The 27,989-nt window shown below is 43.3% G+C and overlaps 1 long non-coding RNA gene across 1 annotated transcript; it reads left to right on the top strand.

The window, feature by feature from the left end:
- Nucleotides 1-180: 180 nt before the first annotated feature.
- On the top strand, nucleotides 181-27,989 carry LOC148053296 (uncharacterized). Its single transcript, XR_015708805.1, has 3 exons — nucleotides 181-299; nucleotides 2,513-2,624; nucleotides 27,839-27,989. It is a non-coding gene; the product is annotated as an uncharacterized LOC148053296 (long non-coding RNA).

Below are 27,989 nucleotides of genomic sequence, written 5' to 3'. Positions count from 1 at the left end.
AAATCTATACATCTATCATATCCCCGTCTGAACACTGGGACATGACATTTCAAAATTATTTTTTCCCTATACATTTATCATACTTTTTTTTTTTTTTTTTTTCTTCAAAAGGAGACACTGTCTTCTGTGGATTGAGCAGGCTGAAGATGGTCCAGCACCTTTACTCTCCTATTTCATGTACTCCATGTGGCTCATGGGGTAGAGAAAGGGACAGGAACACTATTCTGCTGTGGTTCTCTGTCTGTTCCTTTGGCCAATATTGTGGAGTGACATATTTTATGATTCTTGTAGAGACTAAGGTATGTACATTTAGCATGTTGTCCATCAGTGGCAATTTGAGGTTTAGTGTAAATGTAAATTGTTCTTTAGGGAAGCGTAAGGATCTGTGATGGCTTGTTCCTGCAACTGGCTGATCTTTATCTGCCTTGTGACAGTCCCACAGGGACAACTGGTTGTAATTAGCTCATTTATTATTGATTTAGTCTTTGGACAATTAATCAGAATTAATCAGGGTTCAGCAGTGTTTTAGAGGTCTGAAAATATGTACATAAGAGCTAGGGATGCCTGAGCGTGCTGAAGGAAGCACGAGGTGAACACTGACTCAGGAACCAAATGCAACTGCATTTTTCAAGGTTTGGAAACAGGTAGCAAATTTTTGAAGATATCTTTTGCTTTCTCTCCCTCATCTTCACTTCCCTGTACAGTGTAACTCTGGGAGAGGCTGAGCATAAATGACAAAACACACTGAGAGAAATGGTTCTTAAAAAATTTCCAGCCCAATCTTAAATCTTTCTTCCCTGGTCACTCCCTCCGTAGGCAAAGTCCTGCCTCCCAGAAGCTGTAAGGCACTGGAGCCTGAAATTAGCTGTGTGATCTTATTACTGCAGCCCTTGTGCTTTTTTCCACGCATCCACATACTGGTAGTTACTCTCGTTCTTTGTAATTTAATTTTAGACATAACATAATGTTGTTGGAATAAATGCTTGTGTCTCTTTGCATATTTTTTTTTTTTTTTAAATAAAACATGAACTGTAGTGTCTAGATGCTAGGGAAGAAAGTTGGTGTAGTGTAAGGACCAGATATAAACATGTTGTAAAATCCTTTAACACTTCTAATGTCTGTTAAAAATGGTCAAAAATTTTGACTGGAAAATGAAAGTCTTTGACATAACTGGGATCTGGTTAGAAATAGTTTTTCACTTTTTTTTTTTTTTTATATGTGGAGCTTCTGAACACAATGGAAAATTATATTTTGTTTCCTCTGATATCCATATGTTTTAGAAATGAAACCTTTTTTTAAAAGTGCAAATAGGTTTTTGAGTTAGGAAAATAAGCCATCATCTGTCTTCATATCAGAGTGTTTCTTGGAAAAGTTTTTAATGTACATTTTTCGTGAAAGAAATTGCCTCCTCTTCTCCCCACTCCCAACTATTTTTGTCTAACTTACACTTGGATTGGAAATACCCTGAAAAAATATTCTGTGATTTTGCAGGCAGTGTGATAGATAATTTGGAAAGGAAAAAGACAGACAACTGACTAATCCTATAAAAATAAGATATTGCTAAATGCTGAATTTTGCCTGGATGTGCATTAATTCTGTTTATATTAGATCTAAGCTAAGTACTAATTTTACTAGCAGCAGTAAGTCTAAAATTCAAATATATAGTAAAGTGGAGCAAGTCAATATCTGTTATTGGAACAAGAGTAATTAGTTAAGTAATTAATTGAACCATGCTTGAGGTTTTTTTTCACTAGAGCTATTTAAACTGAATACGTTGTTCTTTATCTCATCATAACGAGTTGTTCACAGAATGTGTATGTTACATTCTGCCACTGACATACGGATTCTACCTCATGTCATTAATACAGTGGTTAACATCCACAATTAATTAAATAGTTTTGGCACACTATCTCATCCAAGTCAATGAGCAGAACCAGATCTAATTTGAAGATTCAATGCATTCTCCTGTGTGTTTGAATTTTCCTCTGAAGGGGGTGGAGATGCTTGGGTGAAGAGGCTAAAGTTTTGTTGAATTACTCCCATTTTTGAGGTAAAGTACCCTGGCGTGTAATTAAGACTGAGGTGTTGGTGCATTATAAAATTATTACCAATGACATGTAGTATTTGAGATTAATTTAGCCATAAGTCTTGTTGTCTGAAAGATTTAAGAGTAACATTTTAAATTAGAGTCCCAATTATGCATTTAATTTAGATTTAATATGACAGTTATTTGTTCTGCTAATAAAGGCCCCATTGCATATTAAAAACATATTAATTGAGGATTAACACAGATGTAGTAGATTTAGAAATCTTTGATGAAAGCATTTTAAAGCATCAGTTGGCATTTATGATTACTGTAAATATATTAATAGCATTAATGTGACCATCTACTTATAAATCAAGCAGATTTTGTCCAATTCAGAACAGAATGCTTCTGGTGCTATGGCCAGCCATCTCAGTTGAGTTTTTTTACATGGTGTTTAAATTATTGCCTTTTCACTACTGTTTGTAGGTGCAGCCACTGCAGATGTGCAGCCGCTTTGCTGGTCTGTCAACAGAAACTGTAACTGTGCACTGACTGCGAAGATCACGTACATCAAGTGATGCCTCCTTGCAAAACAAAGGTATTTCAAAACAGACACTTCAGTCTCTTCTGGAGGGTGGAAGCCTCCAGTGAGGAGGTATTTGTATATTTGTATGTGCATAGTGATTGTATCACTCAACTGGAGTGGTCGTATGCAGAAAGTTGCTATAGCTTCATTGCAGCATGGTACAGGTCAGCCTGGGGCATCTCACTGCCCTGCCTCAGCGGCATCCTCTGTGCTCTGTAGGGAACTTAATTAATCTAGCTGTCGGTGTTTTGTAGTTCATAATTTTCTGTGAAGTATCATCTGCTGGGGAAAGCCTCTGACTGTGTTAATTGACAAGGTAAGGACAACCGGAGCTGTTGGTGGAGTCTTTCTGTGGACTATGCTAAACTGATGTCCTGTGTTCCCGTTCTTGTCTTTTTGGACGATGTGATTTATGACCCAACTTGCAGAGGAGTGGCTGACGAGATTGACCTTGCAAGCCCCTCGCTGAGGGATACCTTAGCTTGAAGCCTGCTGGGAGGCAGGAAGGAAAGGAAAGACTACATCTCCTCCGGGAGATCTTTTCATGGAAGATCAGGGAATGCTACAGGCCTTGGAAGTTGTGGGATAACGTTTTCCCTCTGTGTGTGTATGAGCAATTTTTTTAGTTGGTTGGCTGTTTTATGAGATGGCAGTCAGTGTGAAGGAGGATGTGCTTTGCCAGCACAATAGTCTTCTGCTTTTCTTCTAACTTTTAAGGAGATAAGAAGAGAGCGCACTATATGGCTGTGCTGCTCTGTGGCTCCAGCCAAACTTGTCCTCTGCTTTCTGCTTTGCACAAAAAGTAGCCCTCTCTGGCTCTGCTGATCAGTTAATGCCTCAGCAACACCCTGTCCTGTTATTCTCCTACTACTCCTGCTCAACAAGCTGTGAGCCGATTTCAGGAAGGCACCAAATTTGATCTGATGACAGCAGCATTCCCTAGTGCGCTGCAAGACACTGGGCAGGCAGTACACATGGTCTTGCCTTGAGGGCTGTAATGCAGCCTTGTAGTAGGATTTAGTAAGGATGTATTATTATAAATCCTTATCATGTTTATTTCACTTTTCATTCACATTCCTTCCAATCTTTAGATATTTAGCCTCGGGCAGATTCAGCTATATATCTAAAGATGCAACTTTACATTGAATTAATGTGTATCTCTTTGCCAGTGAAGAAGTTAACAAAAAAGGAGTAGGTGTCACTATTTTGCTTATGGTGGGAATTTGACGACGCACTGAACCAAGCACAACACACTTCTAGAATCTTAACTAGTTTGATTGCACCATCGACACTGTTATTTCGACAGCCCCGCTCTCTGGCATCTGGCGTAATTGGAAGCAGCAGCCAGCAGGTATCAGATGTCAGTATGAATTGTCTCCTGCTGCGTGAGCACTGACTATGAAATTGATTTGCTGTCTTTTTTACGCAGTTTTGTAATGAAAGTAACGTAAAGTCCCAAACAGACAAATTCCGTATTTGTGTACATACAATTAAAGTAGGCATATGTATAAAAATTAGAGAGGGGGAAATATATCAACAGGAAAGCAGTGTAGCACCATCGGGCACAGGCGGTTGTGGTGGCAGTCCCCTCTGTGTTTCTAAAGAAGCTGAGCTAAACCACTAGCTGAAACCCAATTTCTTTGGGTGCTTGTATGGATCAAAAGCATAAAACATGAGAAAGAAGAGCCCTTCAGTGAGTGAATTTATATCTCTATTTTACTCACTGCCGATAATAAGGCAAGAGAGAGACACTGTGGAAAACAAGTCTCCAGCCTGGAGCAGATTTTCCCCTGATTTGTCATCAGGATGGTTGAGACCCCTAGGACAAAAAAACTGGCCTGAGCCAGTCAATGGCAAATTTCTGTTGATTTACTATAGCCAGGATGTTGCCTTAGGGCACATCAGAAATAAACGACTGTCAGCGTCTTCAAGATGCTGTCATATAGAACAATTTCGTACATATAAAGGTAACATCTGTGAGACTGGGTTTTTGACCACCAATTTGAGGAACTATAAAGGAGGATTAGACCAGGTACAAAAGCGGTGCCATTACCCTGAGCCTTGATGAAAACCTTTGAGCACTCCTTAAGGATTGCTGACATCTAGGTGATGGCAGTAGGAGCACAAAAGGCCAGGCTTCGCTGGCAAGAACTGTCGCCTCTTCTATAGCAGGGTTACAACTGGCTATGAAACAACCGTGTTTATGGGCTTCTTCCTCAGCTTGAGGCAATACTTGGCTTGGATACAAGGAGGTTTAATCAGGTCCTACTGTAATCAAATTATTTAAGATTTTTCAAAGAGCAAATTGCAACAAGTTCTCTTCCTAAGAAGTCAGGGTCAAAAATCTTTTTAGCAAAATCAGCTTGAGTATTGGTTACTGACTGTGGCCACCTTTTAGACAAATGCAATGAAGAAAAGCTTTCTCAACATCTGGTTCAGTGGGGCCTACGTCCAGTGTTTAATTGTGTTTTTGCTCTGACACCCAGTTGCATAGCAATAAGGGCGAGCATATGATACAATAATCTATATATAGGATAGGTGGGGCCGAACCTTTGACTGGAGGCCAGCTAGTCTGGTATTCCAGTCTTGGTGCTGACACGAAGGCAGCCAGTAGCCTTCGGCGGGTCACTTGAAGTTCTTCCCAAATTTCAGAATCTCTGTTGACAAGGGACCAGTCTGTAACTGTCTTGGGATTGACAGTTGTCATAACATGATCCAACAGGCTATTTCACACACAGACAGATCATGGGTGCCCAGAAAATCTTTCCCCCCATCCTGGATAATCACAAGATAATTTACAGGGAGCTGGCTGCTCTGCTCAGAAGGCAGTTTCCCCACAGAATCAGCAATATACTGTAGTTTTCTTCCCTGCAGAAGCAACCAACCTGGTTTGAATCTGACCTCAGGGGGAGATAGAGGGCAGTCATTTGAGCAGCTGGTCCCCTTCTTTTTCCCCACACAAGGCACAAGTAATGATGCTTTGGCTCCTCATGATACCTGGACTGCTTCCTTTCCTCAGCCACCTCCTGCCCTAGGTAACACCTCACTTTGCCTATTTCTGGGGCTAGGTCTGATTCCAACAGCAAGACTACAACCAGATGCTTATCCTATCTGACAGACTTAGGCCTTTTTCCACGGAACCAGAGTTTCCGTCAGCTTTTAACCCTGTACTTTGACCCCAAGGACTTACTGTAATTCCACCTGCAAGAGGGTGCTGTTACAGGGGATGCTCTCCGCAGCTCACTCCCCAGAGGGACGTGGTAGAAAGAAATCCTCCCACCTCTGTGCTGAAGCACTGTGTGGGCTTGCTCAAACACAGGACGCTGCTGACTTAGCCAGCCCAATTTTCCATTATGTTTTTCCCTTCATTTTCTTAGGAAGCTTCCCTAGGGTGTGCAGGCCTCCAACGGCGAGGAGGAAGAGGACTCTACTCTTCTTCCTGCAACTGCAAAAAATTGTGTGTTGTATTAGGGAAACTGTTGCCTACTGCTCTGGCTGTCATTGAAATCAGGAGAGGAACAGGGACGTGACCCAACACCATTTCCACTCCTGTGTTAAGGAAGAAAAGTCTCATCATTTATTTAAAGGGTGCTGTTACCAGAGTCAACAAAATTTTTCATATTGATGCATTCATTGGTGGAGGAAAGAGGATTCCTACAAGAATGAAACACAAATCTGGATAAATTAAACAACAGTCTTACAGCAGTGCATTTTATAATGCATTTAACAGATCCTTCCAAGCTGTGTCCTTCCAGTCTGTTTCCTTCCCTTCATTGTTGCGCTGTGGAGATGAGTGAACAGTAACACTGGGCATCACGGTTTCTGAGAGCCTGCTCTCACTCCTCCCCAAAACATTTTACAGTGACTTTTCTTGCTCTCCAACTTCATCAGACCCCTTATGGGGATTCAATAACTTGCATTTCTCAATAGAAATTAATAGCTAAATCCAGTATGGTAGGTGAAGTCTCTTCCAGAAGTGGCCCAGGAGGATCCTAATGTGCTTTCCCTCACTTCTCTCAGGTGACTGTTCAACTTTTCCTGCTCTTCTCCCCCAGTTTATTTCTCTTAAAAGGAATAGGCCAGTTCAGGCCTCCATTCTTGGATTCTCTTAAAGAGAAATTTCAGGGGGATTAGTGTAAGCAGCATGGTTAAATTCCTGTCTGCTTCTTGCTGAAAACTTACCCTTCAGCTATTGTTTTAGTAGCAGTAAAACTTTTGCAACTGCATGACTTTTTCTGAACGTTTTACTGTTCCCTTTATAGTAAATATTGCAGCATGCACATATGATGTCAAGTTCCTCTTGTGAGCATTTGATTTTTAGTGACATGAATATTACACAGATTGACATGAGAACCTGGCTGTTGACTCAGTCTCTCAGTGCCCTTTTGTTTATGTCTGTGACCTGGTCACATAGTACAAAGAGTTTCCTGCTGAACTACATGCAGCTGCCTGACTGAAAAGCATGTGAGAGCTTTATTTGTCCAGCCTGCAGCCCTGGATCTTCTTGGAACTGGCTCCAGGATCCCTCCCGACATGGAGGTGGGTGATATCACTGTGTGGCCTTCCCAAGGATCCTGGCCTGTCTGGAATCTGCCACCAGGGATCTGCAGGGCATTACAGCCTGCGTTTTGGCATACTGCTCCAAATAAATTGCCTGAGTAAGGCTCTGGGCTCCCTGGGGCTTCAGAGCAGTGCCACCCATTTTTGTCAAGGAGAACAAATGGAAGTGACACGCAGGGAACGTAAACTGAGGCTTGACTGGTTCATGTCCTTTTTCTAAATTTATTTTAACATTTACACACCCCCATGCCCGCTCGCCGCCCCCCCCCGAAATCCCTTATGCTGTCAGGAAAACTACTCAAGCCTGTTTTCACGTTTTTTGCTGATACGAAAGACCTAAAGATCTGTCTTGATCCAGATGCTTCTTGAGTTGGCTGCACCGCATTGCACCCCACCCACAGCATGGTAGGCACACAGCCTGTGGTCAGAAGGAGTCAGAAATGTTTGGGTCATGCAATGGTCTGCAAGTCTGGGGCGCTGGCTGGTGGGTGGACAGTTTTGCCTACAGGCAAAATGCAGCTTGCTTGGCAACTGCCCGGCACAACCTCAGGTGCCCAAATGGCAAAATGGTGTGTTGCCCAGATGGCACAGATGTTTATTAACTAGTCTGTCAAGAGGTGCGTATCCTGAAGTTACCTCTTTACCACTGGGTGTCTGACAGCACACCTTGGGGCCCAGGCCTCATTGTGTTAGGTGAGCAGAGTCACGCTCCTTGGTACAGCATATGTAGTCCCAGAATGAGATGAGGTTACAGATACAGACAGAAGAAAATGTAAAAAACCACCAAACCACAAAAACAATCTACACACTTCTCAACAACCTTAACTGAAATGATATAATTTCCCAGTACATCCAATCATTTTGCATATCTATTTCCTTTCTGAAGTGGGAGTCTGATTTTGCAGCTTACATTCCCCTGAAGTAATCCATGCCTCCCTTTCCCATCTCTAGACTTGTGGAGCGCCACTCTTCCACCTCTCACATCTTCAGTTTTCTTACACCCCCATTTCAACACTAGCTAGTGATCACATGAGAACGCAATATTAGGAAACCATTTGGTATATTTTTAGTGGTGCTCAGGCTGAAGTAGCAACGAGAAGGAAGGAGTGCCAGCCACATGTGACCAACCAGCTGTCTGTGGCCCACATTTTGGAAATCACTGATTGAAGTAACTGGCAATAGGTTATGGAAAGTTTCCCTTTTAGATTGCTATTTCAAATTGACCCCAAACTAAACAAGGTAGGAAGGTCATCTTGGCTGTAAACAACTTTACGATGTGTGAGCAGCCTTCATCCAGTTTCTTTGCCTTTTAATGGAAGTGAATGAGTTTCTTTTGTGCTACTCAGCTACAGGAGCAGCCGAAACATTGCTGTGGCTGGGACGGAGAGGCTGTGTGGCTGCTGTGTGCTTCTTCCCCACTCTTGGTCACACTGTGATAAGTGCTGAGGTCTTGTCCTCTATTGTGTGGAGAGAGAGGAAACCATCAAGCAGGTCTAGCTCTATAAATCTTAATGTGACAGCCATGTAACCAAAAAAAAACCCACATTAAACATGTAAATCTTCTTCCTTCTCCAACCTGCTGTCATGTATATCTGTTGGCTATGACTTCCAGCTCACCTCCTTTCCTGTCTTCTTAATCTGTGAGTATTTTAGGAGCCCATAACTCCTTGTCAGCTGGCACCTATTGCTATATATGCATCAAAGGCAGCCGCCTGCTAGAGTTCTGCATGCTTCTGGGGTTATTTAACTGCACATATAAGTAGATCCTGCATTCCTTGTATGTTACCCATCTGTGAAATTCCCTGCCCCAGTTTCAGCCAAGCTTGCTTTATCACATTCCCTCCCTGCAAGCCCAGCAACCCGCTCCAGTCTGTTCCCTGTCCCACTGGGGAAGGGGAAACTGTGTCTTTAATGTGTCTTGCCTGACTTCTTATGATTTTCAGCTTGGTTTCTCTTGCTGTCCCTCAGACCATCTCTGAGCACAGCAGAAAGTGGAGTTAGGACCCTTTGAGTTCCCAGCACATGCACAGGGTAGGGTGAAGAATGACTCCTACGTGCTATCCCTCCCCTTACCCCCAAATCCTGAGACCAATAATCAGCTAGGTCTGCTTATTGGAACAAGACCCCAGCCTCTAGCTGACATGGGGAAGCAACCAGAGCAGCCCAGTGGGTACCCTATAAGGGCTGCTCCATCTCAGTGTGAGACTTGATCTTCCTTGTAGAGCTGAAGCTTTTGCCAAGCTCCCTGCTCCGCATTGCCTGCCGAGGAGATGACAGGCACCATGCACCAGCCATGATGGACGTTGTGGAACTGAGTTCCTGTGTGTTTTGACTGAAGCCACAGCTTGATTCCAAAGAAATGCCCCCAGCAACAATCTTTCAACCTCCAGGGAGACTATTTATTTTATTTTTTTAGGATGCATTTTGTAAATCACTCAGGTGATGGCAAGTTTATGTATTTGGATGGCAAATTTATGTTGTGCTATTAGTTTCAAGGAAATCCAATTGAGTGTGTGGATTTTGGACTCTTGACCTTTAAGCAGAATGAGTTTTTTGAAGAAGTGTGAAGTAGCCTGTTCATCTCCATGAGGTATACTCTGCTGAATGAAAATGCCCTCTGAAGAGACACAGAAGTGAGGGGTGTGAACTCCTGCATTTGTCTCAGTCAGTGGTACATCCTTTCCCAACCCATTGCCAGTGCTTGGGACATTGTGATAAGCACCGACCCAGTGCCTTTTCAGTCTTGCGCTCTGTGTTTTGCAGAGTCTCCCAGGAAGCTGGAAAGGGCTTTCCTAGTGCTGGCTCCCATGAGGAGTGACAGAGTCACCACCCTCACTAGATGGGATGCAGGGCAAGGGTTGTCCAGGTCTCGCTGAGAACGGGGAAGGGGCAGGGAGAAGAGGGAGGCATTCACTCCCTTGCCTTGGACCTCGGTAGGGCTGGGAGCACAGCTGTGCTTCTTCAAGTCCTGTCCCTCTTCTCATCCCCTGCCACCCCACTGCCCCATCCCCAGACATCCCCTGCCTCCCTGCACAGCTCTGAACTTCTCCCCTCTCCCTGGCACACGTGCTATTTATTTAGCTTCAATACTACCTGAGCTTTCTGCTCTGCTGGTTTGATTTCTCTCAAACTACAAACTCCTTTGACAGAGGCAGACCCTGACAACATCCCTCGCTCCTCTTTCCTTTTTCCCCTCGTTTTCTGCCAACGGTCAGGTTTGAACTGATATTGCCTGGTTGTAGGTCAGGTTCAAAGGCATCAAGCACTGCCTGAACATCCCCTTGAGCTATCAGCTCATGTGAAAATGAGTAGTCTAGAAAACCTCTGTGACTGCGCAGAGTAATACGCTTTATGGGTGAGTTCCTAGGGTTGGCAGACTTCTCGTTTAACATGGGGTTTCCCACATTTTAGCCTGAAATCTTGCCTCCTGGGGTAAAGGACAGGCTTACTAATTTCCCTGGTATGTTTTCAATAAATCACATAGATTTCTAGCCTGAAATATGGAAAATAGCCCCACCTTACCCTTTTCTTCACAGCTTCTTTGATTGTCTTAGAGCTGCTACCTTGCCCTGCAAGTGAAGGTGGTTATAAGGTGGCAACAGGGAAAGGGGGGTACATGAATGATAGATGGGGAGCTGCACAGAGAAGTGCTGTGACAGTGGGGTGGGAGCATCCCATATTTTAAAAATGCCGATTTTAAGGATATTGCTTCCCATTTTATTTCTCAAAAATTAACGGATGCCATAGAGCAGCTTGTGGGTGTGTTAAGTGATTAAGACCCAAAGGTGGGGGGAGAGACAAGAACCATCGCCCCAATTTGTAGTCACTGAAACTGCCTGCCTCCCCATAATTGTTGTACGCTCTTCTTAGGAGCCACTTACATAAATGTCCCCAAATCTGGTGTACACAACCTACACTGACGTCCACGATATTCCCAGTCTTTGTGTATGTGTGGATTTTAAAGCTTTGTAAAACTGAATGTTTAAACAAAGATGAGCTTCTCTACTGTAATTGTTGGGGAGAGATTGTTCTGCTTAAGTCAGGTTGCACATCTTTAGCCTGTTTAATTCAGCATCAGCTTGAATGAGACTCTGCTAATTGACAGCAGCAGAGGATCTGGCCTTTTTTTGAGGAACTTGGGGTAAAGGGAAATGATGGGCAGTAGCTTAGAATTCACAATACCCAGCTTCTGTGTGTTTTCAGTATGCAGCACTCATAAGCCATCACTTGATGAATATGGCCTGAAGTGATGTAGGCAACTTATTGTAATTTTTTGCTGTGCTGTGTTCGGATTTATTTCCTAGTCAGTCAGGTGGGACACCCTGTAGATTAAGACTTAGCACACACATTTTGAATCTGTAGACTAGTACTTGAGGTGAAATAGGAATTGCTTTATGTTTCAGAGCAGTAATGGCCTGAATTGCCAGAAATAACCATAATAACAAACTGCTTGTTTCCTGAGTCAGGCACATAGTGCAAACAGCCGTAGTCTTGGTGCACCAACACTCTCCCTGTTTTTTAATGAAAATAACAGGGATGGGAAATGGTCCAAGAAGAGTTTGTTCCCTTGGCTTGTCTGATATTCTTTTTAAAACTGTCTGCTGCTATGAAGAAATATAATTACAGAACCATTTAAAATGTGTGGGTCTTCTGAGGAGAAGAGTGGATGGGTTGTGTGTAAACATGGAGCTGTACACAGCACATAGGCAAACCAAAAAGGATGCAGGTGCTGAAATTTCTGTTTTATGGGAGGTCTTTGGGCAACTCTCCTAATTTTATTAGAGCCGTTATATAGAATCAGACTTTCCAGCTGATAGTCCCTCCCTTGCTTGCGTGTGTCTCTCAGACATCCTCCCCTCTTATATCCACCTTCTTGTAAGATGGTTTATCTTGTCTCTTGCTTCACAACGATTTTTCAGGGTGCTCTGTTCAGATCAGCAGCCTGGGTGGGTTTGGAGAAATCTGCCAGCCTTCCGAAGAAGGGTTCACATCAGAGGTTTTCATTGCATTCTTGTTCAAAGTCCTCACCTTACAAGAAAGTCCTCTCTGACTCTGTGGCTTTCCTTTCTTCCCAGGATCTTCTGCATTCCTGTCTTGTATCATGCATTGGCTGTGAGACTTCCCTCTTTGAACCACTAAAATGTCTATAGTGGTCTGCTTAGAAAGGCTCATGAAGGCACTAATAAAGTAGGGCCTAAGTAAAAATGTAGGGCCTAAAATTGTGGTAGCAGTGATGGAGATGGTAATGAAGACGTGTGATGTCAAATGCGTTTATCACCATGGGGTAGCGGCTGTGTGTCAGAGCACCACTCGATCCCAGCAGAAGTGGAGCAGACCTACCCGTGTTCCCTAAGCAAGCTAAAGACTTGCTCAGGGCATGTTTTGGGATGCAGAGATTTTGACTTTGCTGGTTTCTGCCGGCTTGAAACAGGAATTTCTTCTTGTCTTGTGGTGGACTGTGCCAAAAAATAGGTCTGATTCCCCATGAACGTGAGTTTGTACGATGCAAATGAACCACAGGCTCTCATGACAGAAGTGGTGGCTCATGTCGACTGAGATCGAGGGAGGGAGGAACCCAAGGAATGAGCCCTCTCATCAGCCGTCCTGTCAATCGTGATCAGTCAGCTGCTGCTTATGATGAAACTGGTCTTTGGGGGATTTCATTCTGCATGGCTGGCCAGCTGGTATGTGTTTCTGTCTGGGCTCTGCAGCCCTGGCCCTTATTTGAGGAGGCAGGCCTTTTGTTCTGTATCAGGCTTCAAATAGTTTGGCATCTGTTGGTTTGTGTTGTCTGCTTGAACATTTGTTGCATTAGCGAGCTTCCTTCTAATCACAGCTCCTAAGCAGTCTGCTCCCCTGTGACGGTTTCTGCTTTAAAAAGCAGAGGTAGATGCGTGCTGGCTGTGAACTCCCGAACCTGCTGTCGTTGGAGAGGTGAGGATATTTGCACACAGGAGAAAGAAAGTAGCTATCAGGGTTTGCTTCTGATTAACTGTGGTCACACTACAGTTTCTTACCATCAGGGCATGTTAGTGGCGAAAAGAACAAGTCATGTGTAATCCATACTTCCACTGCTTTGCAAACGGCAGAACTGATGGACAGAAAAGAGTGGTAGCGATTAGATCCGCAGCAGTGATTCACAGCCTGGGATTATAGTTTCTGCAATTTGCTTGAGTTTGTACAACCCAAATATCAGATAACATTACGATTTACATTTTCCATGGAACGCTGTCTCAAGAACATATTGATTTGTGCTGCATCAGATTGCTCAGGGATTGGAGAAAGCTAAAAGGAGAATTTTACTTTTTTCCTGCTGACATTTGAAAAACAGGATTATACAGCTTTGCATCTAGCCCTGTGTAACCTTCAGCAACCAGCCTTGGAAAGTCGCTTAAGAATTACAATTTTTTAAGCTTTCTTTAAACAGTTAAGAACTCTCTTCAAATCCCTTGAAGGCAAGCATTAGTCCGTTCCTGCCACCTTAGCCACAAGCGACATGCAGAGCGAGGCGGGGGAAAAGAAGGTAGATGACTGCAATTCACCCTTTGGGTTCAGCATCACCCTCTTTCTGCTTCAGATGGATCCAGAGCCCACTGGATGTTTGCTCATTCACGTCCCTGGGCTTCTGGATGTTCAGCCCTGACTTAAAAAGCTGCCATCTTTAGTATGAGTGAGCTACCTGGAGAAAGGAGGGTACTGCTCAGAAATGGTTTCTGAGAGTTGAGTGGGATCAGTCATCCCTTGCCCTCCCTAGTAGTACTGCCTGTTGTAGCACATGGTCTGTGTCACATTGATGGGAAAGCAGTCCTGCCACTGCACAGCCTGCCACTCCCCCCTCCATACTGCAGCGTGCAATACCTGCGCCCCCAGTGGTACTCAGCGTGGTTAATGCTACAGAAACCAGACATTCAGTGTTTGATTTTTTTAAAATTAATTTTTTATTCAGTATTCATTTGTCTATACTCTCAAATTAAACTGTTTCCAGAAGAACAAATTAAGACATTGAGCCATTAAAAACCCTAATGTTAAGGCACTTGCCCAAACATACCCAATTTTCAGAGGAACTGAGTCTCTGTGTTCCCCAAGAAAAACAGTTTTGAAGCAGTACAGTCCCTGGGCAATGCAAGTGCTCAGTACCTCCCAAAAATCAGGTCATTCTTAGTTATATGCTTACTTTAGTCATCGTATTTTGGCCTCAGATCTAATGTGTGTGTGCAAATGAGTGGGGAGGGGGAAGCTGAGGTTTATTTTTTTTAAACTTCTCAGCTGCTTTGCTTAGAAGCCACAGACTGCTCTTTGTAAGTGTGCAGCTGTGGCTAGTCCGTCACACAGTATTTTATTTTAGGATGAGACAAGCACCAAGTCAACGTAGCTCCTATTGTTACTTGTCTGTCATCCTATGTTAGCAGAATTCAATGCACGCAGTGTTCGCCAAGGAGATGTGGCATTAGAGCTGCATATGTAGATGAAGGCTCTCCAGATGTGTTGTGCTGAAAAGTTCAGAGCCCGGAGCATGCAGTGGTTACTTTTTCTCCCCTTGGAATCTGTATAATTCGATGAGGCACCACAGACTCGATAGTCTCAAAGGAACTAATAGCCTTTGCCACAGCGGGTCACTCTCTGATGCAATGGGAGGAGACATCTTCGCAGTGCTGCGCCCAGAGTTATGCAATCTAAAATGTCAACTTGAAACATGTCCAAGCACTACTCAAGAAATAGCTGTAGCGTTGAATGCTCAGGTGCTGGAGATGCTTGGGTACTTGGAGAGTATGGTGGCTCAGCAAAATTACTTTTGACGTGCCTAAGAAAACAATGGCACTTGCAGAAATTGAGCTATTCAGAGATTCAATTTGTAGGGAAGGAGAAGGAAATTACCTAATTGTTTCAATGCACTAGAAGAGGAATGGATTTCTTGGGAGGGAGAGCTCTTTTCTTGATGTAATGGTAGTGTTAAATCCTGAGTCTCTCCTCAAGAAGGAGGGATGCCATGGGTCTGTCTGGGATCAGTGAACTTTCCACTCACTTCCTGGTGTTATTGTGGGGTGCATTTGCCTTCCTTTGCAAAGGACGGTGATGTATGGGCTCTTGTAACAGTTCATTTCGCCTCTTTTCTTGCTTCCTAGTTCACTTCCTCAGCATACTCCATTGCAAGGACAAAGCGTGGGGACCCTGTGTGAAGAATGATTCTAGGCTAAGGTGGAGACTGTAACCAGCCCAGATTTGATGCTCTCATAATATAGGTCTGTCTCAGTTTTGTGGCATAGGCATTTTCCTGGCTTCAAAGGATTTGCCAGGATAATGAAACCGCTCCATGGGGAAAAATGTTTCTGTGATATTTGCTTCTGTATACTAGATATTACAGCAACACCTCTCACTAGAGTAGCTATATCCAAGTATTTCATCTCAGGCATTTGAGTCACCCTTCATCATTTCTTTTGCAGGGTTCACAGAAGTATAGGCAACATTGAATTGCTAAAGAAGAGGGTATGGAGACAAGTCACGGTAAGGTCAGCAAAAGCCGAGGGTTAAAGAAAAAGGCCCAAGCTAAGCTGGGTAGGGCTGGCTCAGGAAACCAGAGGAAAAGCCTCAGAAAGTCTGGACTACAGCTTCAGAAGCCATTGAAGAGGTGAAATGGTGGATCCTAAAAATGGTGCAATGGATCCTAAAAATAGAGACACCAACTGTGGCTGCTACTCCACGCACTGCCACCTTCTCAGTAGTAGCCATAACAGAAAGTCTGATTTTCCTTGGCTTATACACAGAAAAAGCAGGGGAAGGGGCCATGGCCTGTGCCCAGCAGTCTTGCGCCCCAGAGAGTTGCCTGTGTTTGGAGGAGCTCTGTGTAGCCTTGTGTCTTATGCTCAACAGCTCCTTTCTCAAGCTTATTTAAGAGTTAAAGCGAACTTGAGCAGTCACAAAACCAATTACCAAGGAGGATTTCTGGAGATGGTAGATGATGCAGGAGGGAGACCATTAATGCCAGTTCACAAACGAATGTGTGAAGCGGTCTGTGGTGTTGCATGGTGTGGGATGGGCAGAGGGAGGTCTCCCAATGTCCTTCTAAAGCTCCAGCAGAGGAACTTGGATAATTAAACATGCCAGAGCAGAGGTAGGTTGCATCCTTGGCAGATAGGTGCTCGCCAATGCAAATGGATTGGGAAGAATGTGAGGGGAAAAGAGAGGTAAAACCCACTAGTCCATAAATGTGACGTGCTGTTTCTCCCTGGATGAGTTACGAAGGAATGCACTGCTTGAGGATAGGACTGGGCTGAGTGACAAGGGGCCGTGATGATTGTGTGGAAGGAAGACGTAAAAAGACATGAAGTGACATTTAATTCCTCAACTTTTCTTACCCCTTATCTTTATCCAAAGTGATCCTGAGAGATTCAGAACTCTGGTAGATACTTTTTTGACTTTGCAAATTGGGAAATGAATTACAAAGTAGAAATAATACGTATGATTTTTAGTGCTAAGTGATTGGCAACTCACAGTAGCTAAGCATTTTGAATGATCAGTTTGTAAATTCGTTGTCTAAAATTTGTTTTCACAAACAATCCCTGAGGCAATTAGGAACATAGGAATAAATTCATAGTGAGAATGACCTGTTTGCAGATAATTTCTTTCAATAAGAAAACCAGAGGTGGTTTAAAGACAAAACAACTATTCTGTAGTGAATTATTTGCTCATATCTGTTTCTGAGATATGTCTCATGTACTCCCGTAGATTTCTAAGCCTTTATGCACAAGTCACTAGCGATACGATGAAACAAAGGATTTGCATGAAAAAAGTTCCTCCATCTTTTTAAAACACATTTCATCACTTCTTCTGTGCTTCCAGCTTTTCTCTCTCCACAAAATCAGGATAGAAGAAATACATATAGACTATATACCTAATGATATCCTGTGCAGTTCTTTGTTTCCACCAAACATTCATATTATTCATGCTGTTATTTTTGAAGCTGTTATTGATCGAGAGATTTTTAAACAATTTTTCATCAGCAACCTGTACAATGTTTTAGGGACGTGTTTTGGAGAGCTTGCTTTCTAAAACAAGGTTTCTCATCAGCAGATCTTTTTAAAAATTATAATGTGTGATTTTTATTCTTTGCCAAAGTATCTTTTTTTTCTACGGAAGACTGACAGTAACTCAGTCTGCAGTTGTCTGTTTATATAGCTTCTAACTCCATTTCTTTTGTAATGATGTGCTGTGCATGCCATGCATGGATCCAAAAATACAACAATACAGTAAATTAGAGAAAGATGATGATTAATTTAACAGACCTATTATTTTTACCACACTCCGCTACCGGCATACCGGGACTGCAGTTTTAACCAGGCGTTCCACTGCTATCGGTATCTTTTAGATAAGCTTTAAATAAATACTGGAAAAACACTCTGGACAGCTTTATGAAGATAATAGCAATTAAATAATGATTCTTTGGGAAGAAACCCTTAGCAAACCACAGATGAAAATTTCTCAGTGAAATCTCCTCAGTCGGGTGTACAGAGGCAGAGAAACGCACTGCATGGGCAGGATTAATAGGGCCCTTGTTGGGCTGCAGCTGGCGTCGCGCCCCAGCAGGTGGGCAGGATTTGGGCCACGTGCCTCCATCAGACCCCCATGCTCCTGCCCTCCTCCTTCCCCATCCTTCTGGCAGCTGGAGGGGGCTGCCCTGCTGCTCCCCCCACTGCCCTGCAGCTCCCTGAGCCGAGCCCTGGCGAGCAGCTGTGCGAGGGCTGCGAGGAGCCCCGCTCCCGCTGCGCACAGAGATCTCTCTTTATGGGAAAGGCAGAGAGCGGCGGCCCAGGGGGGTCAATAATGTGTGCCAGGGCGCTCCTGGGCTGGGGAGGGGGCGTGCTCCCGGCTCTCCATAAGACAAACAGCCAAGCCCTGCCTTGCTGATTGTGAGGGCGTGGACGTATTTACTCATTTGCACCGTTTCTTTCTTTCAAGGATGGATTGCCTGTCAAACAGCTACTAATGCCTCACTGCAATGATCTGCCACCTGTTTTCTGCATTATGCTGGACATAAGGCATGAGAGGCTCTGGGTTGCAGGCTTGGGGACTCTGCAACGGGACCCACAGTTTTGCAGGAGGCTTCTGCATGAAGCGTGAGGGTAGGCGCTGACATTTAGCTGTGGTGCAGTTAGAGACTTTACTCTCTTTTTTTCTCCTCTGTGCTCTTTAGAGGGTTGCTCCCACTCAGGGCTAACAGCAGCAAATATGTGGTGGTTCCTTGCTGGTGGCAGGGCATGGCATTGCAGGAGGCTGGGCTGGCACTGACGGGTACCCCGGTGCACTGGCTGTGCGGGAGGCAACGTCTCCTTACCCTGTGCACGCAACCCCAGTGGAAGAATGTTCCTGTGGACAGCAGGGGCTGTGTGTATCCTAAAGTGCCCGCTGGACTGACAGCGGTGAGGCATGGTGGAGTCCTGTCTCTGCTGGGGACTGACAACTTGAGAGCTTTACCTATGGTAAAGTACTTCACACTGTCCCTCCAGGGATGGGTGAGCCCTGTCATTTGCTCTTCACTCTTTCTAGGACAGCAGTGGAAGTGAGGCTAACCATCTGGGTAATCCCCTAGGTTTTTTTGCCCCGGGTCCCCTGCCTGTTGCAGCCACAGAGTGAGACCCTAGTCCAATCTGCATTTCTGTGTGGAGACATCCAAACATGTGTCCTGCAGGCAAAAGCTGATGGCCTGTTGGGTTTGGTAGGCCCTGGGCAGGAACTGGTTCCCCCTCAGCAGTGATGTCCTGCTGTTCTTCAGCAGTTTATTGAGAGATGCTACCTAGCCCAGCAGCAGCCCACCTCCCAGGGGTGCAGACCACTTTCTCCCAGCCATCCATTAGCTACTGACTAGCAGCTGTAGCTTGCACAGAGAGCAAGTAACAGCTGTGGGAGTGGATCCCCGGCTTTTCCTGCTCTGGACATTACAGACCCACAGAAACGGGAAAAGCAATGACAAGCTGCGATCTTGTTTCAGGCCTCATGTGAACACCAAGATGCAGAGCTGTGGAAAGGGGGTTTGTGAACCAGCAAAGCTTTGGTAGAGAAGGAGAGGATATCACGGGTGGAGTGGGAATATCCAAAAAGCATGAATAGCTGTTCCTGGTGGGTACAATTACCTAAGTCATTGCTTCATTTATATTCCTCCCATACCTAGCTGAGTTCTCACTGACTTCATGGTGGCCTCCCAAATGTCCTGAGAGTTGTCCCTTTGCTAGCTTCCTCCGGGAATAAATAAAATCGAGCAGTTAACACGGAGTTGTGGCTATCTGAGGACCGCTACTTTTGTGGGAAAAAGCTTGGCATTATGCGTGTGGACAGCAAGCCAGCAGTGAAGTGAAAGTGAGGAATAATGGTGCCTTTAGAGCTTCTTTTCCAAATGCCTGCCATTAGGGTTTTAAGTTCTGAAAGGAGCTTATTGCTTTCAGGCAGGACTGTTTTACCACAAGAAAATTGGAAAGAGGAGGAAAAAAGAAGAGGGGAGGGGAGGGGAAAAAAAGGAGTCCTGTATTGTATAAAAACAATTGGGACTTAGTGGAAAGTGGAATTGGTTACTAATGATCTGTGGCTAAGAAAGCATTAAACACATTCAAACTCCAGCCTCTGTGATGATAATACTCAGTTGGTGAGAGGAAGGCAACATGAATGTCGGCGAAATAGGAAAGAGCTATAGTCCTGCCGCAGCGCAGTGTGACTGCTGCCCTGGTTTCACCGCTCAGCCGGAGCCTGACTGCCTGATGCCCACTGGGTACCAGCGATGCAGTCCTAAACTAGCGATTAGCAACTGCTTTCCTGGCTGCTTCTTTTGGAAAAGAAAACAAACAAATTTTTGTCTAATATCTGTCTGTTCCCTTCAGAGTCCTGCTGAGAGTTCATTTGAAAGGGGGTTGTAAGGAACCCCTCCTGCAGCAGGGAAGAGTAGGCGTTACTGCTGCAGGAACTGCTTGATAAAATCCTAGGGCTTGTACTATGCAGGAGGTCAGGCTACATGATTATTGCAGCAGTTCTTGCTAGCCTTAAAATGTACATCATTGTCTGCTTCAGCAGGGCTGACTTGCAGCCTAGAGGCTCTAACGCAGGTTGTTTTTTTCGTGAAATGCTGATGTTGGGCTCTTTCTGCTGCCCACTACCTGTGACTTTAATTTATGCTACTCAGAAGAGTTCGTCTTATGCACTGGGTTCATACAAACTGCTTTAGTTTTCATTTTGTTTTAAATATTTGTAATGCCAGGTACTTTTGTTGTGGCCACAGCCTCTGTGGGCAGAGAACACTTGACATGGTTCTTTGCACCCCACATCTGTGGGACACCTTTTCCCTCACCCTCTAAGTAGATCACTTGCCCTGTTCAGCCCTTCTGAGAACTGGGTCCTGAGAGTGTCCCTGCTCTGCCCTAGTGGGCCTGCACCGCTTACCTCTGCAGCCAGTACCAGTACAGTGGGAAGAGCAATCTCTGGCGTCATCATGTTCCCTGCCTGCAAATGTGTCAGGCAGCAGTGAGGAAGGTGAAGGCAAAGGTGCCTCCTTTCCCAGTTCTGCAGGTAGTCATGGCTGCCCTGGCACTGGATGGGGCTAAGTGCAAAATCTGGCTCACGTTACCGTGTCGGCCACTGCACCCTCAGGTAAAGGGAAGAAGCTCATGAATAGGTCCCAGTATCACTTCACGGTTCACACAGTGATGTGCTGCTAGATAGACAGGTTTTGTGTCAAAACCTCAATCCAGTCCCAAGAACTGAAGACATCTGGAGTAACTCTGCTTTTCTCTCTGTGTGTATGTCCAGGGCTCAGCCCTGTGAGGCAGTGAGGTTGGCTGTATATCATGAGCCAAAAGGGAAAGAATACAGTGGTTAGGTAATCAGGCTCCATTTGGAGCCTCTCATTTTATTACTTTGCTAGAATATTTTCTAGTTTGATGACTTCGGTCACAGGCTTCTTTGTTTATTTGCTCTGCTGCTAAGCTGTGATTTCTGAAATCACTCCCTGTTGGCCCCTTTATAATTCTCAGCTTCCTTAATAACCTTAATTTTCTGTCCCAATTTTCTTCTTCAGTGTTAACACCTGCTATTTTATTTTTCTTTGTAAACTAGAAACTCTTATGGCGGAGCTCTCTTTAGCACAGTGGTTATGGTGAACTGACATACTCCAATAAAATCCTGTGTTCATATGGAGCTCAGATACCAAGGAAATTTGAAAGAGGTATAAAACAGTTTTCTATTCAAACAATGAAAAATCATCTGTCTTCACTAATATTGTATATGAAATTCAACAGAAACAAACGGTATGGTCATTTCAGACTACAGCTTTTGATCTTGCTTGTATACCTGAATTATTAGGGAAGGAAAGGAGGAATCCATTACATACAATTTTTAATGTAATTAATGTAAAAACTATGTAATTTTTAATGTGTTGAAGAATGCAACTATATGAACCAGTAGATACTGAGCTGTTTTTCACTCATCAGGAAGTTGATGGGGAATCTCTTCTTTATGCTGTCTCAGATATATGAAGCCTAGTTGTGCTAGTTCTCACCATCACACCAGAAGAAATGCAAAAGAAAAATTAGTTTTTCTTTAACAGACCTGACATGTTTTGTGTTGCAGATAAAACCAACTTCTGCTTATGTACCTCACTAGGTTTCTGCCTGGAATTGTCACCTAATCTTGGTCTCATTTGTTTCTGTATAAAAGTAGCAAAAACTGTCTGACAGTCCCAAGTTATCACCCAGTTTACAGTGAGGGCACATCAGTCAGAACTGGCTTGCAAGACTGAACCCTTCATCAGTGTAAACCTTGGCATGACGTCAGTGGCATCACTCTGGATCTGCATCAGTGAATGTGAGACGACATTTTCCCTTCTTTTGAGAAAACTTCTTTTGAGAGTTCTCCCAGTCTTCAACAAAAGTGCAGTCCCATGGGGCACCTGGTAATATTTAACTTCTCTTGTTAGCTCGGAGTCAGGGAAAGTCAATTATCTCCTCTAGGTAGGGATTGTATCTGGAGTGGATTCCCTCTTCCAGTTGTTTTTGACCATAAGCAGTAGAGGAAGAGACTTCCTACATCACCTTCCATAATAGAAAGATGATACAAGAAATTGGAGTGCAGAGGATAATGAAAAACCAAGACATAATGAAAGTAATCTCTGGACAGGATGAAAGCAGAAGGCTCTCTCCAAGCAGGCACCCTGGAAATGGCTATGTTAAGCAATGTACAAATACTCTTACTACACATGCCTGTTCTTCATGTTCACAGTTCAGTCATTGATGTGTGTGCATTGCTTGCAATACAGTAATTTATAGTTTGTCTTCTTAGCATTTGTTTCTACCCTTGGCCATTTCTGGTCTAAACAGAGACAATTTCCTGAAGACTGATAGTAATATAATGACTGAATTAATGCAAAGAGGGAACTGGAAGCTATGAATTGGTCTAGTGCTTTGCTCAAGTGAAGTTCCCCATTGTGAACTGACCCCTAAGTCTGTAATCAACGTATTCATGAGGTAGGCTGAATGTATATAATTAATTATTTGTACCAATAGCTCCAGAAAGTCCAACTCAAGGACTCTGGACCTGAAGAGGTAGATACAGAACAACATGAAGTCCTTGCTCCAGCAAACAGACACTTTAGATATTAAACAAGATGTGCCAAGTGGTACAGATACCTCTTCTGTGAGGGCCATCTCTTTTTGTTTAAGTCTCGCTCTTATAAGCTTCATTTGACACTCTGCTTCTTGCAGTAGATAGACAGCGAACAGTCATTTCCTATCCACTCGCTCCACATCATTCGTGAGTTTTCAGAACTCTGTAAACCATTATATGATTTGTCATAGTTGATCTTTCTCTGAGCTTTTTCCACCTCAAATGTGTCCTTTTTTGAGATGAGGGGACCCTAACTGAAAAAGTATTCAAGCTGCAGATGCACAGAGTCATAATTAGGTTTTTGTTTGGCTTTTTGTTCCTGGCATTTGAGTTGGTTTTTTGAGTGCTGATGAGCACTGAGCTGATACTTCCATGGAGCTGTCTATCGTAACCTCAAGCTCCCACTCCCAAATGGTAATTGTGAACTCAGAGTCCATCATTTTATTTCACTGTGAAGGGTATTTGTTCTGTTGCAAGGACAGACCTTCTGTTTCATGTCTTTTGGCCAATTATCTACTCCTGCCAGGTCCTTCCCTCTTATCCCATGGCTGCTAAGTTTCTTTAGAAATCATTCATGGGAGACTTTGTCAAAAGCATTTTGAAAATCCAGTTGTATTTTGCCTGACTGTCTCACCTGACCCATATGCTTGTTAACTTCAAAAAACTCTGTTGGATTTTACAAGGCAGAATTTCCCGCTACAGAACTGTCATTGGCTTTTCCGCATAGATTGTGTTTAGACATGCCTCTTAGGTAAAGTCTGTCCTTTATTGTAGCTTTTACAAATTTGTGCACTACGTTTACTAACTTGCAGGCCCGTAGCTCTCTGGATCCTCCCTGGCATCACATTTGCTAGACTTCAGTGGTCATGGTGCCCAAAAAGTTAACGTGGGAGATCACATAGCCCTATTAGTGATTCAGCTGTTACCGCCTTGGGTTTTCTCAGAACTCTTGGCTAAATACCATCCAGTCCAGACAACTTGTTAGTGCTTATGCTAATGTTACGATAGCTTCTCCACACTCACTTGTGTTTCAGATGGATCCTCTGCAGCATTGCCTTCCAAAAAGGCTTTTAGTGAGGAAATATCCTCAGTTTCTTCTACAGCGAGCAGTGATGTAAATATTCATTCTACTTCTCTGCAGCAGCCTTGCCCTCTCTGAGTACTCAACCTGGCTGTCAGTGGGCTCCACAGACTGCCTGGCAGGCTTTTTGCTCTGATGTGCTGGAAGAGGAATTTAGTATTACTTTTGATTGCTCCAGCCAACTGTTCCTCAGACTCTTTTTTTTTTTTTTTTTGGCCTGCCTAATTATATTTTTGCATTTAATCTGCAAGAGTTTATGATCCTTTTTATTTTCTTCATTTGGATACAGCTTCTGCTTTTTGAATGATGCCTTCTCAATTCTAATAAACTCTTTTTCTTTGCAAATCTTTAGCTCACTGCTCTACTGCGCCTGCTTCTTTTTATTGTTTCTCAAGTTTTTCCTAACAGACAGTACGCACTGAAGCTCTGCTTTTACTAGGGTGGTTTTTTGGTAGTCCCTGTGCTGTCCATAAGGATTTCATTCTCTCAACTACCTCTTTTAGCCTCTTTTTTAACAAGTTTCCTCATTTTCATATACTTCCATTGCTCAAAGTTTGGCACAATTGTGGTGGATTTTTGACCTTTGCTGCTCCAGAGAGGATATTAAATCTAAGTATGTTATGGTCATTGCTCTTGAATGGTGCTTTTCCTGTGAAATTTTGAACCAGAACCTACATAGTCTTTAGTACCATGACACAAAGTATTCCAAAAACCTGAGATGAACAGAATTTAGGGTAAAAAGGAGACAGCTCAGGTACTTGTACCAGTATCAATGGGATTGATTTGAAGGCAAAATGGTAGAAGAGGTTTAAGACATTATTTTGAACTATTAAACTGTGATGAAATTTATCACAGACCAGGAAAGAGGGTAGTGTGGAGATGGACTGACTGAGGCTAATATCACTGGAGGAACAGAGCTGGGGTCAGCTAGATATGACGCGATGGAGTGACTGCAGAAGGTGTCCAGAACAAGCAGAGAAGAGGAAATGATGGACCAGGAAGGTAATTTTGGCAGCAGTACTTAGAATGGATTCGAAGGGTGATCAAGCAATATTATAGTTGCGGGGTGTGGCACAAGGAGATAATATGGCCTTTCTCCATGCTGATTCCTTTATGCAAACAAAGCTTCCTCTGTGCAAACTGGGTCAACATCCTGAATGCATTTGGAAAACTGGGACCTTGTGTGAACCGGTTTATATATTAAAAACTGATTCAAACCTTATAAAATCTTAACCTGAATAATGCATGATAGAAATTAAGGATTAGAAGGTGTGAGTAGGGCTGATGGCCTTGAAAATATACCAGAGTGCTGCAATGCTATGAGATTACTTGTGCCATACTGCCTAGAAGATCCTCCAGTAAAAGGAAAATTAGCAGAAAAAACTGAGGTCAAAAATGGTAGCAGAAGGCTAATCCTTCAATTAATTAAATCATTGCAGATGAACCTTCTTTATGCAAAGGGAGCAGGTAATTTTGCATTACTGTTTTGCACATGTGGGCTTTACCCACTGAGGAAATGTAATCAGCAGTCCAGGCAGTGCTTTTCTCCTTGCCTCCCAGCCTCTAGCTTAGAAATGAATATATGCAGAATGGATGTATGTGGTAGTAGCTATATTCTTTTCCCCTGATTTATTTGGTCCCATTCACACTGAATACATCAGGCATTTGTTTAAGTGTGCCTTTCTGGGTAACTGTGGACTGGAGGAGTATTGAACTTGGTATAATACGAATCTCTCAATAAATAAAAAATCTCCTACTAAATCTCCCTTTATAAAGGCTGAGAAGAGAGATCTGTAGCATTCCACCTGTGTATGAATCGATTTCAATCAGCCTTTAGGAGGTTTCAGGCTGCATTAGCTGTAGGATAGCATAGCGCAGCGGCGAAACTGCCCTCACATCCCTTATTGACAGGTTTGTTATGAAACATTGAATATTTAGATTGAGGAGATTCATCCCAGTACTGCAGACACCCAGCCCTGTTGTCTTCACTTCAAGTCTATTGTAATGCTATCCACAAGCACACCAGCTTCCCCATCACATGCAAGAGGACACCAGCTTCTTTTCTGGAAACTAATTAGCTCTTTAAAGAGGGGGAGGGAAGATATTTTCTGGTTACTTTTTTTAGAGCAATTTCTGTGTTTAGGAAAATGGGCCAACTTTCCCATTTCAGAATCCTCTGATTCAGATACGGGCAAGGTGAGAGGTTAGAGGCCTCGTTGTTAATGAGAGAGGCAGCCTCTGATTTTTACACTAATTGAAGCATTTACATTTTTCAGCAGAACTAAAATGCAAAACTAACATATTCCTTGGAGATTTATAACCCCACGATGGATTCTCCTATCCTCTCTCCCTTAATTATCCCAAATTATCTGAACTCTCATGAAGAAGAAAGAAATTAATATTAATATTCCATTTAGAATATACTCTAAAATGCAGTAGAAAATGGAGGCAATAATAATGATAAAGAGGGTAGCTGAGATGATTTGGAATATATAATCTTTCTTTTCTTCATTGCAGCTTTCTTATACGAGAGTAAGCCAGGAAAACTCTGTCTTGCATTCATTTAGCAGAGCAATTTTTGTGCTGCATTGACTTCTAGTATATAAGTAAAAACTTGGTAAAATATTGCTCTGTCTGTTAAATGTAATATTTTGCCTTTGTGCCTTGATCCAAAAAAATTAAGGATAAAAGAAATTGGATAACTTTTTCTGAAGAGTGTTTGTACATGGGGGCAAATAGACAGGTAAGGCTTATCACTGGAGGGTAGACAGGAAAAATAGCGAGAAGAAAAAAGCAGCTATAAACTGGACATGAAATGAAGCAGAAATAGTTTATGTTGAAAGAAAGGAGGGAATTACAGTTATCTGAAGAGCAAACAGTGGGGTCAAATTAATCAGAAGCTGCAAATGTTGAATCCGTATATATGGGCCGTAGGTCAGAGGAGAAGGTCTGCTTGCATGAAAGAGATAGCGAGGTGCCACAGCGAAGGGAGGGAGGGGAAAAGGAAGAATGTTTCTTCATTTGGATGGTGAGACCAAAGTACCTGGTAAATCTCCAGTTAGCCACTGACTGACAACTCATGGTGAGTTACAGGTTTGTAATTGGCCTTTACCGCTCAGAGATGGCTCCCAGCTGCTGCCTCAAATTCCTTGCTCCCAACTCTAGGGCATTGGCTTTGGGCTCCCAGTGCCCTGGAAGTTGGTGGTTATAAGATATGATGAAGGAGAGGCTTAGTTTTGGTTTAGAAGTGCCCTAAGATGGAAAATAACCTTGAGAACTGTCCTCAAGGTTACAAGTGGTGGGATGCCATTCACGCTGAATGCAAATGTAAGCCCAAGTTCAGCTTTAAAACTGAAGGAAAATTATAAATGAGTCCCGTAACCACTTCTTCATCTTGTCCTGTGTAAATTTGTTCAGTGTTTCCACTCACTGAGAGGAGCCAGAGACTTTCAAAGGACCTGCAAGCATCTTGGCTTACAACTGCCTTGGTGTTAGGCTGTCAGCTCTATTTAGAACTATGTTATTCCATGAAAGTAATGTTTGATTTCTCAAATAATGTTTTGTGTCAAAAATGTAACTTTTTAAAGGCAGAAGGGATATAGACTAACCCCCTGCTCTCCTATTCTTATAAACTCTGTCTTTCATACTATCTTAATATAATGTTGGCAGGTTGCTGTAAGGGTGGAAGACATCAACCAAAGTGAAGTCCATCTGCAAAGCTTTTACATACGGCATCACATATTGGGCTTGAGGATGGATTGTGGGAGAAAAGACTGTCATATTGAAAAAAAAAAAAAACAACAACAGAGAATGATATTAAAAATAGTGAACAGACTTGAGATCAGCTGTGAAGTAAAGAAGCCATTTTGCTGTTGCTTTTTAGCTTGAAAATAGCCTTTACTCTTTTTCTAACACTTTGCCTGCTTTTTTTTGTTTGCTTGGCTTTCAGAGGCTGAAGACGTGTTTGTAAGAAGTATGGAGACATGGAGCTAAGTCTAGAAATATATAGAAGCTGTTCATGGTCAACATCCAGTACAGCTGGAGGTCTATGGTACATGGGACCAGGCATACTTACCATTGCAGGTGGCCTTACCTCAGCA

This window comes from Nipponia nippon, unplaced genomic scaffold, assembly GCF_047370975.1.
Source record: "Nipponia nippon isolate SJK-2023a ecotype South Korea unplaced genomic scaffold, ASM4737097v1 scaffold_4, whole genome shotgun sequence".
Lineage (NCBI taxonomy): Eukaryota > Metazoa > Chordata > Aves > Pelecaniformes > Threskiornithidae > Nipponia > Nipponia nippon.
The sequence above is the reverse complement of the archived record's forward strand: the minus strand, read 5'-3'. Positions and strand labels throughout refer to the sequence as shown.